This window comes from Rhinopithecus roxellana, chromosome 10 (genome assembly GCF_007565055.1).
Source record: "Rhinopithecus roxellana isolate Shanxi Qingling chromosome 10, ASM756505v1, whole genome shotgun sequence".
Lineage (NCBI taxonomy): Eukaryota > Metazoa > Chordata > Mammalia > Primates > Cercopithecidae > Rhinopithecus > Rhinopithecus roxellana.
This window is the reverse complement of record NC_044558.1, coordinates 65,080,087-65,093,342: the sequence shown is the minus strand read 5'-3', so window position 1 is coordinate 65,093,342 and position 13,256 is coordinate 65,080,087. Positions and strand designations below refer to the sequence as shown.

Here is a 13,256-nt window from a genome sequence, read left to right as displayed (position 1 = left end):
CTCTCTTTGTATCTACTTGATCAAATCTCACACGAATCTTTTAATGATTCTATTTTAATTCTTGATCTTCTCTTGTTACCAAACAGGCCCTTCAGGATAGAACTTAATTTCATTCACTATTCTTTTATTCATACATTATTTGTTTATCAAAAAAAAAAAATTTTCTGCAAATCTACTATGTCATTTCCCAGAGAGATGGCATTTGCTTTTGGCCTTAAAGGGTGACATTATTTGGACAGGTAAAATGAGTTTAAGTTTTTCAAAATATAATAAATAATACCAGATTATGGAGGTAAAATGACAATATATGGGACAACATATGACAATAATAGGGAGATTGCTTAGGGAAGCTCAAGGAGAACGCATACAGTGAGTAATTAAAGATAAAGCCAGAAAGAAATTGCAGCGTCATCTCATAAAATATGTTGAATACTTGATGTTTATTTGGTAAGCAATAGGGAGCTACTGGAGATATTTGAGCAGAAGCAGAAGTAATGGTGTAAAACGGGCTCAATATCAGAGTTTGCTTAAGATTTATACAGAGGAAAAATTTGGTGGGAAAAAATAAACTTGAAGCAAGAAAATCAGGTTGGAGGCCTGAACTAGGTGGGTAGGCACAGAAATGGAGATGGATGGAGTTAGATTTTGAGTACAAGTAAGATCAGTAGGCAGTGGTGAAGGAGAAGCTCTTGTCAAAAATAATTACAGTTTCAAGCATGAGTTGCTAGGAGAATGGTGAACTATTAATAGAAATCAGATAATCAGAAAAAGAAACAGTTTGTGTGAGGCAAGATGATGAGTTCAGTTCTCTACCTGTTAGGCATATAAGTGGTTATACTCAACAGGGGCCTATTTATAAATTTTATACCATTTACAAGAACTGCAACCTAACAGATATTAGAAGATTGTGGTTATAGTTACACTGGCTTTATATGTCTCTTTGCAATATAAATATATTAAAGTGCAGTTGTTATTTTAATTTCCTGTAGAGTTTTTCTCTGGACAAATGTAGCAGGGATATATAGCTCTTCTGTGGTTCATATATCACAAAGATTGCTCTTATAAAGTGATATATGCTTATTGAGTGAGTGTATATGTCAGTTATTATGCTAAATTTTACACATTTTACGTCAACTAATCCTTACGTCAGTTCTTTGGTATTAGTATGTGGATTTTATAAGAGAAATCAAGATGCAAAGAGGTTAAGTAACTTCCCCAGGGTCAAATGGGAAGCAGTGTAATGACATTTGAAACCAGATTCTGAATGGCCCTTCTTTTTTGACTCCATACTGAGAAAGTATCTATTTGCCTCCTTCCCTTTTCCTTTTCTTAGAATGAAAGGACATAGTGCCTGTTAGCACAGACTATTGGTCTTTACTCCATGAGTGTATCCAGGGATGCATTTAGTGCCTGCTTAGGAGATCTGTCTTAGGAAGGGCTTGTGATCAGTGGCTCTTCTTGGGGCAACTACTTTCATGAGAGATATATTAAGTAATAAAATTATTTAACTAAAAAGTTACGCCTTAAAAAGAACAAATAAAACAGTGTTGAATTGTAACTATACTAAAGTCATTAAAAAAAAAAAAAAGCTACATAAGGTCCTTTGAAACCACTTAAATTTAGACAAACAGCAGAAAGTGCCCTTAATAGCAAGTCTGAAGATCAAAGTGTGGAACTCTTCCTAAAGGAAACACAGAGGATGTCCTGAGTGGGTTCCTTAGCTAAGTCTTTATTAGACTATTTCACTGTTCCAGAGGATTATTTCATCCTCCAGAGGAAAGATACATCTGTGTTACAGGCTTTACATTGCACTGCCTGGCACTTAGTGAATTCTTATTAAATATAAGTTCCTGCCTTTCTCCCCTTTTGTATTTTACAAAATGTTTTTCCACATCTTGTTGTTTTTACTCTATATAATGAAAAGAAAACCCTGACAAATAAACTCTTATCATTCCCATTACAGAGGTACATAAGCCTTTACTTGTTAAAGCTGAGAATGACTGGATAATTCTGCAGCACAATCTCTCCAACCTGAGTGTTCTGGTTTTGCATTCTGCCTATAGGACTTTATCATCTGTTCTCTGACTCAACCGTCAACCAGAAAAAGTTTAAATTTACCAATAACCTGGAAGCTCCCCCCAGCACCCCCGCCACCCTGCAACCCTCCAAGTTGTCCTGCCCTTCTGAACCAAACCAATGTACATTTTAAATGTATTTGATTGATGTATTTAAATGTATTTGATTGATGTCTCCCCAAATTGTATAAAACCAGACTGTGCCCTAACAACTTTGGGCACATGATCTCAGGATCTTCTGAGGGTTGTGTCATAAGCCATGGTCACTCATATTTGGCCCAGAATAAATCTCTTTAAAATATTGTACAGAGTTTGACTCCTTTTCTCAACAGTCTCTATCACTTGCCATCAAATGTTCTAACAAATACACTTTTTTAAAAGTAAGTTTTAGGCTTCTCAGGCCTGCCACTTTCTCTCCAACTGCCCATAAGAAATCTCAGAAAGACAAAGAGGAGGAGGAGGAGAGTTCTTTCTTCCCTAGCAGAGAAGCAGACACTGTTTAGCAGCATAAAGTTATTTCTGATAAAGGGATGGATCGAGGACGTTCACAAAAGTACCGGTCTTAATATTCTGCTCAGTTTACAGACAGTTGTAAAAATGTATAACCTTGTTCTCCATTCTGTTATTAAAAACTCTCTTTGAAAGATATTTACACAAAGGAGCCTTTTCAGAGGGGCTATGTCCTCTGAAGTTTCTCTATACCCTCTGGCAGTCTGCAATTCTAATTGGTTATCTTAGTAACTTGTTTCCCTAGTAATTGTATTCAAACTGACATCTCTACTATTTAAAAGGCAATTACATGTTTGCCAGATTTCTTTGTTGAGCCAGAAGAGAAGTTTAAAATGGCCTTTCCCTCTGCTTTATGGTCAAAGAAGAGCACATTCATGATCCTCTTGGTTTCCTTTTTCAAACAGATAGGTGAGAGTTTTTGTCTCATTAACTAGAATCAGTTGGAGTTGTAACTACTTCCCATTCTTATTGCTTCCCATTCTACTGCTATCATACAATTTATTTTCATTAACTGATCCCTAATACTGGGAAATGGATTTAAATTTCATGAGTCCTTATTTCCTATTCTTTCCCACACCATATTTAAAAGATGAATGTTTTCATTTCTGTAACGTAGGCTTGCTGTGTATGAGGATTCTCAGGGGCTGGGCATGAGTGCTACTTGAAGAAAAACTAATTTGATTTTTGTGGTCTCTTGGGAAATTGGAAAACTCTCTGCAAAATTTCATTTTGTCAAGAAAGCAAACTCATTTTTGGGTGCATGTCCAAATAATATTTATTTTATCTGATGTGTTTGAATGGTGTCTTCTGGGTTTTAGAGGTTTTCCTGGTTCTAGGGGTTTTTGTATGATATGTAGTCCAGGCCTGGGTAACACCAGGGTTTCTCATGCTGATGCGGGCTCACAGTGATTGAAACTGTAAGAGCAGATTGGAGCAGGGAACAGGGAGGACTAAAGCAGCTGTGGGCTGTGTAGACATTTCTCTCTCTTCACATAGCCTCCAACTTTCTCTGTTTGGTCTTTCCGCATGAGTTAGTTTGGGTGTTCTCACATCATCAGGCCTTAGGGTATTTGGATTTCTCATATGGCAGTTCAGGGTTACAAAACAGTGTTCCAGCCAAAAAGACAGAAGCTGCATAACGTTTAATGACTCAGCTTCAGAAGTCATATAGTGTCACTTCCACTGCATCCTACTGGTTACAAGCAAGTCATAAGCCTGCCCAAATCTGAGATACTGATGAGGCAAAGTTTTAGGAGTATCAGAGAATGCTATATATTTTTTATTTTTGACTGTTATAGATATTAAAAATAACTGAAGAGGAGAAAGTAGACAACTAAGTAAATATAATGGACTATTTTCCCTTCTTCATTTCTGAGGTTCCAGGTTTTGCTATGGTACCATTGTACTCTCATGTGAAGAACTTCTTTTAGTATTCCTTTTAGAGTAGGTGCTCTGGCAAAAAATGATATAAATTTTGCTTCATCTGAGAATATCTCTGTTTTATTGTCATCCCCAAGGTATATTTTCACTTGATTTAGAATTCTGAGTTGACAGTTCTCTGCTTTTACCCCTTTGAAAAATGTCATTCTACTTCCTTCTAGCTTCCATGATTTCTGATGAGAAATATGCAATCATTAAACTTACTGATCCTCCACTTGGATGTATCTTTTTTCCTCTGGCTACTTTCAGCAGCATGATTATGATGTCTCTAGTCATGACTTTTTATTTTATTTTTATTTTTTATTTTCTTTAGTTCCATCTTGTTTGAGGTTTTCTTAGCTTCCTTTATCCGCACCTTTATGCCTTTCACCAAATCTGGGAAGTTTTCAACTTTCATTGAAATATTTGTTTTCTGTGTCATACCCTTCCTTCTCTCCTATTATAATGATATAAATTTATATTATATGATATAAATAGTGTATTTTGATATACTATATAATATAATGATATAAATATTATAATATTATAATGATATAAATAGTATATTGATATTATTTATAATATCTATATTATATAATATTATATTATAATGATATAAATGTTATATTATAATATTATATTGAAATATTATATTATATATGATATAATAATATCATATATAATATTATATTATAATGATATAATAATATATATAATATTATATTATAATGATATAATAATATCATATATAATATTATATTATAATGATATAAATAGTATAACTTTGGTATTCTTTCACAGGTCCTTGAAGTATTGTTTATTTTTTAAAAAAACCTTTTCCTCTACCTTGTTCAGAGAGGGTAATTTCAATTCACCTATCTTCAGATTCACTGAGTTTTTCCTCTGTCATCTCCATTCTGTTATGGAAGCCATCTAGTAAATTTAAAATTTTATTTTGTTTTGCATATCTAAAATTTCCATTTAGTGTGTTTTCGATGTGTTTTTATTTTTATATCTTCTATTCCTCTTTGAAGACCTTATATCTTTCCACTGGTTTAAAGGGAGGGAGTTTATGAATTTGATAAAGAAAATGTGGTACACCATAGGATACTACGCAGACGTAAAAAAGAATTAAATCATGTTCTTTGTAGCAACATGGATACAGATAGAGGCCATTATCCTAAGCAAATTAATGCAGGAACAGAAAATCAATTACTGCATATTCTCATTTATAAGTAGAAGCTCAACAGTGGTACTCATGGACATAAAGATGGCAACATAGACCTTAGGGACTATTAGAGGGGCAAGAGATGGAGGGGGATAAGGGTTGAAAAACTATTGGGTACTATGCTTAGGACTTGGGTGACATGACCAATTGTACCCCAAACCTCAATATCACACATTATATTTAGGTAACAAGCCTGCATATGTACCCTCTGAATCTAAAATAAAAGTTGACATTATTTTTTTTCAAAGAGTGTTTGTCCTCATCTCTTGAAGTGTCGTTATAAAAGCTGTCTGAGAATTCTAACATCTATATAATCTTGGAGTTAACAACTATTAATTGTCTTCTCTCTTGTGAAATGATGAGATTTGCCTGATTCTTCATGTGCTAAGTAATTTTGGATTATATATCGAACATCTTGACTATTAAGTTATGTGACTCTGAATCCTGTTTAAATCATATGCGATAGATTGTTTTTTATTTTTGTAGTTAATCAACCCTTTAAATCCTATGAAATAGATTTTTAAAAAAATATTTGTAGTTAACCAACCCAGTTAGGTTTAGACTACAAGTTCCTACTATCCTTCCGTGGGCTACAGTTCTAATTCAGTTCCATTTTCATATCTTTACAGTGCTATTTGGATTTGTTCCAGGTCTGGGCCACCCCATAGCCAGTGTTGGACTTGTGTAGTGGCTTACCCTGTAATTCAGTTATCAAACCCTTTAGTATGCAGCTGGGCGCGGTGGCTCAAGCCTATAATCCCAGCACTTTGGGAGGCCTGAGACGGGTGGATCACGAGGTCAGGAGATCGAGACCATCCTGGCTAACACGGTGAAACCCTGTCTCTACTAAAAAATACAAAAACTAGCCGGGCGATGTGGCGGGTGCCTGTAGTCCCAGCTACTCGGGAGGCTGAGGCAGGAGAATGGTGTAAACCCGGGAGGTAGAGCTTGCAGTGAGCTGAGATCCGGCCACTGCACTCCCGCCTGGGCGACAGAGCAAGACTCCATCTCAAAAAAAAAAAAAAAAAAAAACCCTTTAGTATGCTATTCAGGGTCAGATTTATGCATGTGCACCTTGGTGATTAGCCCAGAAGTTTGTACAATTTTATGGATTATTTTCTTGAGCTCTGTTCTTTTCACAATCACCTTGATACTTTCAAGCTCCTAGAATACCCCCTTCCTGGTTCACTGGCTAGAAATCCAGGGCTTTTGATTCCTTGCCCTGCTGTGCACAGCGTTTCCATCTGGGGCTAAGCAGTGAGGAAATATATGGAGAAAAATAGAGATATAGAGAAATCCAAATACATAATCTTATATTCTTGAGACTATAGTTCCTTTGATCATAATAAATAATTCTCTTGGAGTTTTAGACACAAGCCTGGCTGCTTCTCTTGTTACAAGATTGCCACGGGACTGGTACAAGAGAGAATGAAAAATGGGGGCAAAAACCCCAGAAAATTTTCTCTACTCTCTCTGACCCATAAGGACCCTCTTTTCCACTCTGTGGACCAAAGTAGAGGACTCCTCTTGGAGTACTTTCTTTCTGCACCCATTGTACAGTTCCAGATTTCAGACTGCCTTTGAGTCCAGGACAGGAGATACTGGAGGAGGGATAACAGAAAGCTTACCAACAGTTCGGCAGTATTTCAAGTTCTGGTTTCCTTCCCCAGTCTGTCTGACTATACACTTTCCAGAGTCCTTAGATAACTACTCTGTGCGTTCTATCCAGAGATTTTAGTTGCATTCAGTGGGAGAGAGAGGATGAAGTACTCTTACTGTACTGTGACACTCTGTTTAATAGCTAATATCTGCTTTTTCTTCTCTTGGGCTTCCTTTTCCTTTCTGTTATTATTTGAGTTAGATTTTTTTATTTGCCCTACCATCAAAGCTTGTGGAACCAAATGGAATGATTCTATGATTTGTTGTGTTGGTACTAAGTTAACACTACACTGCCGTATTGCTGCCAACAAAGCTTTTTATTTTGAATTGCATTCATAAGGGTTATTTGACATAGTTTTCTCTAGTGAAATAGCAAACAACAATGAAAATAAGAACTTACCTCTTAATCTGCAAAACCAAACCAAGTAAAAATCTCAAAAGATTCTTGGATCTGTAAACTATCAGTGTTCCTGGGTCTTATTTGGAAACTTATAATAATGAGACTGCCTAGATTAAAAAGAAAATTATATTGGATTTTTATGGTTTGAATTTGTGTCCCCACCCAAATCTCATGTCGAATTGTAATCCTCAATGTTGGAGGAGGGTCTTGGTGAGAGGTGATTGGATCATGGGGGTGGATTTCCCCTTTGCTGTTCTCACGATAGTCAGTGAGTTCTCATGAGATCTGGTTGTTTAAAAGTGTGTAGTCCCTCGCCCTGCTCTCTCATTCTCTTTTTCCAGCTGCATAAGACATGCCTGCTTCCTGTTTGCCTTCTGCCATGATTGTAAGTTTCCCGAGGCCTCCCCAGCCATGCTTCCTATACTGCCCGTGGAACCATGGGTCAGTTAAACCTCTTTTCATTATAAATTACCAGTCTCAAGTAGTTCTTTATAGCAATGCAAAAGCAGACAAATATATGAATTTTTTTGGATTCTGGAGATTCAGTGCTATGGATTTCACGTGAGTTTGGCTATTTTGACTAAAATGTGGCTGTTTGTCTTTCCGTCTCTGCTTTGTTTCATATTTCAACCTCTGGCTATCACTCACAATTTATGGCTCTTTGCCTTTGGAAATCACCCTTCTTGGTCCTGCTGTTATCCTACTACATTCTACCACTCAGTTGGTACTAGGGTGATGGTGGAATCATAGGCCTCTAATGAACCTCAAAAGCTACCTAGTCCAATCTCCTATCTGATGCAATGACTAACTACTCTTGGAAAAGAAGTTTCTATTATTTAATTGACCTCCTTAAATTTCAACTCAATTTTTTTAAAAAAATGTGAACTCTAGGTCAGGTACAGTGGCTTACGCCTGTAATCCTAGCAGTTTGGGAGTCCAAGGCGGGCAGATTGCCTGAGCTCAGGAGTTCGAGACCAGCCTGAACAACACGGTGAAATCCCATCTCTACTAAAATACAAAAAAATAGCTGGGTGTGGCGGCATGTGCCTGTAGTCCCAGATACTTGGTAGGCTGAAGCTGGAGAATTGCTTGAACCCAGGAGGCAGAGGTTGCAGTGAGCCGAGATTGTACACTCCAGCCTGGGCGACAGAGCAAGACTCTGTCACCAAATAAACTAACAAAAAAATATGAACTCTAACCAGTTTATACAGAATAAGTACACATCACTTATTTTTAATAATCATAAATGTTTTTGCTAAAACTACTATTTTGAGTTTACCCAAAAAACTCAATAATATAATAATTATTTTCAATGAATTGCTGGTTTAAGTGAAACATTATAACTATACACACAGGAAAAGGACAGGCACAGGTCTATACTCTCAATAAGTGCTGAAGGAAAGGGAAGCCTCGGGAATGTTTAGTCAGAAACCTCTGCTGGGTGATGTAGTATTTAAGCTTTCCCTTGAAGAGAGTGGCTCAACTGGAGAGATGGAATGGAGGGGGTTAGGAGAGGGCCTTTCAGGCAGAAATGGAACAACCAGATCTAGACTCATAAGGGAAGTAAGAAAAGCATGAATAAGAAATAAGAAAAGCATGAATAACAGAAAGTGAAGGAATGAGAATGAATGGCACTGATGTATGTCCTACTCTGAAAGTTAAAAAATCATGGATTTCCAATAGCCAATCTCCACCTTTCTGGAAGACTGAGAAACACATTTGGAAGGAATACAAAGCATATGGGCATGAGGTTTAGGAATGAGAAAGCATCACATTTTAGGATCAGTGATGGTTAAATGTTCATCCTTGCCATAGGATCAACCTGGATTTAAAGTTTAGGTCTTCTTCCTGCTGGCTGTGTGACCTTTCTCTGGAAAGGTTGTGTGTTTCCTCACTAGGAAAGTTATGCCTACCTCATTAAATAACATGTTTGTAAAATACTCAGAGTAATGGCTGGCACAAAGTAAACACTCAATAAATGGTAGCTCTTACTATTATTTTTATGGAAGCTCTGAAGTGGTTGAAGATGGGTTTACCCCCCTCATTTCCACAGCAATTCATTAAGTAAATGTTTTCCAACTTGGGAACTTTTGTCTTCGTTATTATTATTTTTGTTATCATTATCTTTTGACACAGGGTCTTGCTCTGTCACCCAGGCTGGAGTGCAGTGGCGTAACCACAGTTCACTGCAACTTTTACCTCCCAGGCTCAAGTGATCCTCCTGCCTTAGCCTCCCGAGTAGCTGAGACTACAGGCACTTGCCATCACACCTGGCTAATTTTCATGTTTTTTGTGGAGACAGGGTTTCGGGTTTCTCCATGTTGCTCAGGGTAGTCTCAAACTCCTGGGCTCAAGTGATCCTACTGCCTCAGCCTCCCAAAGTGCTGTGATTACAGGCTTACAGGAGTGAGCCACCGTGCCTGGCTTCTTTGTTATTATTAATTAGCATTCATATAACTTAATGCTCCAAATATTCTGACAAAAATTTGTTTTCAACTTTAATACCACTCCTGACAGAAGGTAGGTGCTACAACAAAAGAGGAGTAAGGAGAACATAATTAAAAGAGCATATTAAGATAAGTAATTTATGACCCAAATTATGGATCTGAACACTGCACCAGCCAAGACTGTGCTGACGATCTGTCCATTCTTCTAACCCAGCTGGTTACCACTAAATCCCCTCACCTGTTCTGCATGAACTGTCCCCTCAGCAGAAGTGCCTGGAATTACTTTGTTTCTACATAAAAATTTTATAGTGTTCAACTGGTATCCTGAAATCTTTGCAAGGAGTTACATGCGGTTTGAAAGATTCATAAGGAAATTGACTACTTGAATTTAGAAGTGCATTTTCCCATAAAAAACTTGATTTAAACAATTTACTTCTGAGGTGAGTCCAACAACTGAATGCATAATGCAACTGAAAAATTAAATATTTTAAAATAGAAAGGAAGTTTTTAAAAAAAGGATATAATATTGGCTATTAAGCAGAATAAGCAGAATAGGAAAATAGTGTTTGTCAATGAAACAGTAGCCCCAGGTTCAGTCCTCTGCTCGGCTACTCTCTGGTTGTGTGAATCTGACCAGATCATTTTACCTCTCCATCCCACAATTTCTTCATCTGTAAAGAAAATCGTAGGAAGACTTTTAAAAAGTCTTTCCTATTCCTATACCCACTAAAAGGAACTGAAAGAAGCTAATTATAGAAGGAAATTGTATACAGTGAAACTAAGAAAGGCTCTAACTTCATGCTACTAACTCATCAACATCATCCACAAAGATGATCATCCACAAAGAACATCACGTGAAGTGACCTAAAAGAGAAGCAGTGTTCTGATGCAGGACTCTCTTGCTTCTGGACACAATGCAAGCTAGAGATGAGACTGAAGCACTTCTAATCTATCCAGTTTAGAGGAATGAAAGCTTCAAAGAAAGGGTGGGCATCAGGAAAGACAGCAAACATTCTACTTAGAAACATTCCCCTGCTTAAATATCTCCAAGAGGCAACATCTCCAGAAGTCCTATTTAGGTTGGATTTGAGGACAGATATTGGTCAGAAGCGGGGGCCTTAAAGCTGATTTTGCAAAGTACTTTACATCAGACTGAGCGAATGTCAAAGGTCAATATCAAAGAACTGGGGAGAGGGCATTAATAAAATTATGGAGCCAACAGTCCCCAGGTACCCCCTGTCTCTGCCATAGATAGGAATAATGGGACAGGAGGAGGAAGCCTTCAACAAAGGAGAAACTGTTTTCTTTTTAGAAACCACTTAGAGGGCAGTCATTGGGAAAACTCTGAAAGACCACTGAAGCCCCAAGCTCAAATCAGCTGACAGCTGTGGGGCTCTTTGTGTCTCAGTGTTCCTAGTGTGACGAGATGAGGGGAACTTGAGGCCACAGAAACCCGGCAGCTAATCCATCTCATAGTGGGGAGGAGTGAGACCTACCAGAGGGAATAGAAATGTGTCATGCCCAATTGTTGAGGGAGCCCACATTGGCTACAAATACAGGCCTTTCGTTACCATAAGAGCAGGGCAGAATTCCCAGTAGACTAGAGAAAAATGAAGAATCAGGAAAGAGGTCAAGCCAGGCAATCAGCAAATGACTTCCTGTGAAATCGATTTGGGTCATCAAACAGCAGAGAACTGTAAACAAAAAGTTGAACTTGAACTCTAAATGATCTCTAAATCTCATTCCAACTCTAATATCTCAAGGATCGGCACATAGGAAATCTTTATCACAAATTTTGATACTTATAGAAACACAGACTTAAGTGGAAAAGAATGAAGGGGGTAAGCGAGGTTTTCATGGTGATTCTGAGGGGGGCTTTGAGTACTTGCAAATACTTTGGATTCAAGGGTTTTGCTATCATTGATTATACCTGCAATTTGAGGGCTCTCCTAGCAGGGTACAGAGCTGTCCAAGGAAGAGCACAACTCACTCTCTGTGGCCTACAAAAGCATCGTTGAAGGCTGCAGGCCCACCTGGAGGGTATCTTGAGCACTGAGCAGAAAACCAACACCTCTGACAAGAAGTTGCAGCTGATCAAGAACTATTGCGAGTGAGCTTCACATCACAGAAAAAACAAAAAACAAACCAAAAAACAAGAGAAAACTTATCAGGAGAAAGTCAAGTCTGAACTGAGATCCATATTGATTACTGTCCTGCAATTTTTGGATAACTATTTACTGTCCAATGCAACTAATCTAGAGAGTATGACCTTTTATCAAAAATGAAGGGAGATTTTTTCCAGTACATTTGTTGCATGTGGTGATGGTTGAAACAAGTGATAGATAATTCCCAAGGAGCTTCCTGAGAGGCATTTGATATAGTAAAGAGATGTAATCCATATACCCAACCTACCTGGGGCTGGCTCTTAATTTTTCTGTACTTTTCTATGAAATCATGAATAACCCAGAGCTTGCCTGCGTACTGACTAAAACCACTTTTGATGAGGCCGTAGAAGAACTTGATACACTGAGTGAAGATTCAAAGACAGCACCCTTATCATGCAGTTGCTTATAGAGACAACCTAACATTACGGCCATCAGACAGTGCAAGAGAAGAATGTGATGTGGCAGAAGAGACAGAAAAGTAAATGCATACAAGGTGTAATCTTTCTTCCCTTCAAGAAACTTTCATACACATCTCCATTGCCTTTTCCACTTGGATTTCCTGTGGCAAAGAAACCCATTCATGATGGCTGGGCGTGGTGTCTCACGCCTGTAATCGCAGCACTTTGGGAGGCCGAGGCAGGCAGATCACAAGGTCAGAAGATAGAGACCAGCCTGGCCAACATGGTGAAGCCCTGTCTCCTCTAAAACTACAAAAATTAGCTGGGTGCGGTGGCAGGCACCTGTAATCCCAGCTGCTCGGTAGGCTGAGGCAGGAGAATGGCTCAAACCCAGGCAGCAGAGGTTGTAGTGAGCTGAGATCGCACCACTGCACTCCAGCCTGGGCGACAGAGTGAGACTCGGTCTCAAAAAGAAATTCATGCACGTGGGATCAACTGTTTATAGTTTTTCACAACGCAGCTTTGAGAAAACTCCATTCCATTCCTTTCGTTTGTCCTGGCCCTCCTGGTGTACAATTACTGCTGTAGAAAAGTATTAATGGCTTTATTTCATATAAAATATTAGTAACTTCCATTTATATAGTAGACCAAAAATGTACTTGATATTTAAGTAATCTGAACAAATTCTGTAAGCAATTATGTTTTGTACTACTGTAAATATCTGAAAATATAGTTAATTACAATTCGAGAGTATTCTGTGTAACTTTTTGATTTCTTTATTCCCTCCCTTACTCTTCTTCAAGGATTTCCTTTCAGTATGGAATGTCTCTGGCCTGGAGGGGAATTGAAATGTCTCCTATATAACAGCTTACGGAGGTCATGTGTATCCATAACAACAAGGTTTTCATTTGCTGCTGTTTAAGTTGACAACTTTCCTTCCCAATAAAAATTCATG

The 13,256-nt window shown here is 38.0% G+C and overlaps 1 pseudogene; it reads left to right on the top strand.

Moving 5' to 3' along the window:
• Positions 1–286: 286 nt before the first annotated feature.
• Positions 287–12,385, top strand: LOC104661851 (annotated as a pseudogene).
• The last annotated feature ends 871 nt before the right edge of the window (positions 12,386–13,256 follow it).